This window comes from Microtus ochrogaster, chromosome 6 (genome assembly GCF_000317375.1).
Source record: "Microtus ochrogaster isolate Prairie Vole_2 chromosome 6, MicOch1.0, whole genome shotgun sequence".
NCBI classification, from domain to species: domain Eukaryota; kingdom Metazoa; phylum Chordata; class Mammalia; order Rodentia; family Cricetidae; genus Microtus; species Microtus ochrogaster.
This window is the reverse complement of record NC_022013.1, coordinates 72,087,510-72,092,468: the sequence shown is the minus strand read 5'-3', so window position 1 is coordinate 72,092,468 and position 4,959 is coordinate 72,087,510. Positions and strand designations below refer to the sequence as shown.

The window sequence follows — 4,959 nt, the reverse complement described above, 5'->3', positions numbered from 1 at the left end:
ACAGTGAATGAGAGGTGTGAACAGTAAATGATAGGTGTGAACAATGAATGAAAGGTGTGAGCAGTGAATGGGAGCAAACCATCCACTGAGCATGCACCATGACAGCCAATGAAAGTTCCTCAGAGTTGATGGCTGAGAAGATAAGTGTGCATGTGTACATGCACATATTTGCATACTCGTGTATATATCAATGTATGTGCACGTATGTGTGCATATACAGCTATCAAGGTGCTTGGGTTGCATGGGTGGGTACGCATGTATATGAGTGTGGTATGCAACAAACAAGATGGTCACATGACAACAGGAATAGTGACACACTCTGGGAACACAGAGTTCTACATCAATATGGCATACATAATTCATTTTGAGCAAAACTAACATGTATCTTTTAAGCATCTGAGTATAATCTTATTAACCTTGTCACTTTTTTTCAAGGGCCTGATGGACATATATTGTCTTTTAATCTAAAATAAAATGACAGGGAGAAATGGTAGCATCACCTTGGAAATGCCTCCATCTGCACTCTGCTCAGATAACAACTAGAATCTTCTTGGAGAAAACTAGAGACAGATAGTCCATTTCCCAGTTATCTTTTGACCTTCCCTGCCACTGCAGGGTTTCTAGGAGAGTTTAAGCAAAAGTTACTGTTTGTCAAAACCCATTTTCCATGGCAGAATGTTTACATGGAAACATCGTGCCTTCAGATTAATTAGTGTGATTACACATGGCTTCTAACCAAGGCTGGATAGGAACTGGGTGACGGTGTCTTGTTTTCAAATGATTTCTCTTGCTGGCAGTGGATGCTGACATTTTCAGTTCATGTTGCTGAAGCCCTGGGCTGAACTCCATATGCATGGCCTGCCACACTGTACATGTTTTCAATCAGTCATACAAGACTGCTCTTCTCTCTTTTTTTTCAATGTCAAAACTTAACCCACACATAGCCTCAAGAGGCACAAAGATGCCTAAGCCACAACGCTGAGTTGTACGACCTAATATCCATGTAATGACGGGACTGGCTGCAGGGCACATTTGGAAATAATCTTCAGCCTTTGGGATTAAGACCAAGGGCAGGAAATAATAAAGCTGTGTGAAACTATACCACCTCCTCCTTCTGCTCCCAGCATTCTGCACTATTGGGTTGGGAATATCTGAGTTCCACGGGAGCCAAGGAAATGTTAAGCAATTCTCAAAAACAGAAGAGCATACAGCTCAGCTATGAGTGAGCATCTCAGAGAGTGAAGTGGAGGCAACAGCAGGAGAGGGAGGGGAAGCCACAACTGAGGTTCAGATGTTGGAGGTCTGTAAACATCTCATCAAGCAAATAGACAAGGAAAATGCTTTCCTGAGTAGCATGCACTTAACCCAGGGAACTTAATGACACATGATTTTTATGGAGCCAAGGAACTCAGTAACATTTGTCAAAGGGTTGGATACTGGTGAATACAGAGACCATCTGTGGCTCAGCTAAGTGGGCTGAATGCAGCAAGGCTGGCCCTTCCGCTGCCATCCACCACAGATACCGACTCTGGCTGAGTGTCTTCGGGAAGGGGAAGAGCCCAGTGGGTCAGGGACTTTCTGTTCATTCAGCTCTGCATTGCTAGCCAATAACAAATAAAAGAGAGACCAGACCAGGAGACCTCCTAATCTTTCCCATGGTTGCCGTAAGTCTGAAGGTCTCCCTGTTTGACCTGTTATGTGGATTCTGTAAAGCTGCCACTCTCCTTCTGTGCTTCCACCTGCCACCTGTGTGTTTTCCCACCTTCTCTGGTCCACAGTCAACCAGAGCGTATTTACTAGTGATTGGGCTTGATTAGGTATATGGGATTCCGACATGGATTTACAGATGTAAAGTACATTTTCTCATGACTTTCTCATTTGCTAATACTTTCTAATCAGAAGTACCTATAAATGGCTAATCATTAGCACAAAAAGATTTAATCTGATCCATAAATACAAGTAATACAGAAGATATGAATGTTCATAATAAAAAAGAGATAGCAAGAGAGTCACTGAAGGTACAGGGACAACAATCTATATCCAGAATGTCCCCAGGTACTCTTGATTGTGTGTTGTTCAAGTAGCAAAGTCTGTCACAGACTGGCTGATGCCTGATAAGACCCAGTTGCTGCACAGAATGCCCATTGACCACTTTCGTCCCCAGCCTATTCATTTTTCTGACAGTAAATGTTCTTGTAAGAGGCATATAAACACATCAAAATGTTGTTGCTGAGTTTGGCAAAATAGCAAAGCATGACTGTATTTTCTGTCTTATTCCCCAAAGGTATTCTAAAGTGTTTTAAAGCAAAACAGAAGACAGCTTTCATCTACCAAGAGCCCCCCAGTGAAGCAGAGGTCGTCGAGCTGGTCAAACAATTAGTTGCGAGCTTGAGTGAACAGATCTTAAACACGTCACTTATGAACATGCCGTCATCCGCGAAGCAGTGTCTAGTAGCGGGAGTTTAGCCACAATATTTATCATCAACCAGACTTTCAGAAACACAGCAAAGAGTCACTTCCAACTTCCACGTGGAAAGAGGTACCCAGGGATTTATGGCTTTTGATAACTTCTAGTCCTAATTTCACAAGTATGGGGCATTTAAAGCTCCAATTCCTAATGTCACTGCTGTGCCTTCATTGATAGAAACAGGGTTTCTGAGTTATACCTGCCTTACTCAACAGAGGAAGCACCTGAAAGAAAGGATCAAGGACTGCAGGCAACCAGGTCTGAGGTGGAAGACCGGCTATCAGTTCTGCTGATTTGGCATAGATTGGTTTCTTAATCTCTTTGAGCACCAGTCCCTGCATTTATAAGTTGAGATAGCAACTTATATTTTTAGTGAGAGTCGTGTGTGTGTGTGTGTGTGTGTGTGTGTGTGTGTGTGTGTGAGTGTGCGCGCTCATGCGTGCATGGGAGTGGTCAGCCAAAGGTTTTTTTCCTCATTCATCTTAGTTTCGGAGACATGGTCTCTCTCTAAAATCTGAAATGGACAGATTCTTCTAGGCTGGTTGTCTAGTGAGTTCCAAGGACCGTTCTTTCTCTGTCTCCCCTGCAGCTGTGCTCCCACAACTAGTTTCTTTACGTGGCTTCTGTGTTGAACTTGGGCCCTGATCAGTTAACACCCAACCAATTGATCCATCTCCCAGACTCCCCCACAGAACTACTTTTGGATTTTTCTTCCAAATGGCATAAAGAAGCTGCCGAGCATTCAGTGAAAGCCATCTTGATTGTTAGTACTCTCTCTCTTCTTTGAATTTCTTTTTATTTTACAGTACTGAGGTCAAACCCAGGGCCTTGCAAGTACTTAGCAAAGCCTCCACCAAAGAACTGCATCTCCAACACTAATCCCAGAACATTTTAACAGGCATGTCTTCCCAGACCAATACCTGCTGAACAGCAACCCTGGAGATGTATGTTCTCGGTAACCCCTTGTTCTTTGTCATCCTCATTAGCCCAGGTTAGACTCCATCCATGTTATGCCTGTCTTTCCACTTCCTAGATGGCTTTTCTCAATTCCCCTTCTACCATATAACCCAACTGTCTTTGTGCATTCACCTTATCACTGTTGATATCATTTCTCAAATACAATATACATCCTGTCATTCTTTTGCTCACAAAAGTTCAGTTGTTCCTTCTACCAGACAACATCAATATTTACTTCGAATTCCAACCACAATGGCATGGTTCAGACCAACTGTCACTATTGCCATAAGAAACTCATAAGAAAATCAGACTTAAGATAACAGACAGTAATGGTAAAGAATGACAGGTTGCCCATACAGGAATAAGTCAAGAAAAGTAATTACAATAAGAATGTAGGGCTCTCTAAACCCAGGCTATTGCATGGGGGCATTTGCTGGATCCTTGTAGGGGCATCACAGGTAGAGCATCAGAGACAGAGCTGTCATTCAGAGAGCCTGGGGCTGCTGGAGCTTGCAGAGCAGTGTGTGGTGGAGACAGCCACAGTGAAGAGGGGTACCACAGTCCAGAGAGCTGCACACAGGATCCTGCAGTGCTTGTCTGATGAATAAAATCACAGAGAGTGAGACTCCGAAGGGCTGGGAAAGACAGACATTGGAAAACACGAAACTCTTGGGAGCTCAAGGACTTCTAACTCTTGACACAGCTTTGGGAAGCCTTTATGTTCAGACTAACAGGGCAGAGAAACTCAGTGTTGAACATAAGCATTTGGAAGGAGCCTGGAAAGATGCACTTCAGTGGTACACACCTTTAATCCCAGCACTCGGGAGGCAGAGCCAGGTGGATCTCAGTGAGTTTGAGACCAGTGGTCTACAGAGTGAGTTCCAGGACAGGTTTCAAAGCTACAGAGAAACCCTGTCTTTAAAAACCAAAAAACTCCTCTCCACACTTGGCCTTAGGTTCTGGCAACATGGCTAAACGCACCAAGAAGGTCGGCATCATCAGGAAATATGGGACCTGCTATGGTGCCTCCCTGTGGAAAATGGTGAAGAAAATTGAAATCAGCCAGCACTCCAAGCACACATGCTTTTTCTGTGGCAAGACCAAGATGAAGAGCCATTGGCATCTGGCACTGTGGTTCCTACATGAAAACAGTGGCTGGCGGGGCCTGGACCTACAACACTACTCTGCTGTCTGAGTGAAGTCTGCCATCAGAAAACTCAAGGAGCTGGAAGACCAGCAGAAGTGCTACCATTTGAGACCCAAGCATACTCAATAATGCACAGCCAACTAAATATATGGGTTAATTTACATTAAAAAATTACTACACTGGAAAGCCGCAGAAGATACATCCAAAATGATTTTGGGGTAATATTAAGAGGAAATGCTAACACCCCAATGACGTCAGTATTTCATACATACATACATACACACACACACACACACACACACACACACACACACACACACACACACACACTATTCCGAAAAAGAAGAAAACAGAATCTAGACATTTAATACCCAAGTTACTAGGTCTA

At 43.5% G+C, this 4,959-nt stretch overlaps 1 pseudogene; it reads left to right on the top strand.

The window, feature by feature from the left end:
- Positions 1–4,391: 4,391 nt before the first annotated feature.
- On the top strand, positions 4,392–4,700 carry LOC106143817 (annotated as a pseudogene).
- Positions 4,701–4,959: the final 259 nt, after the last annotated feature.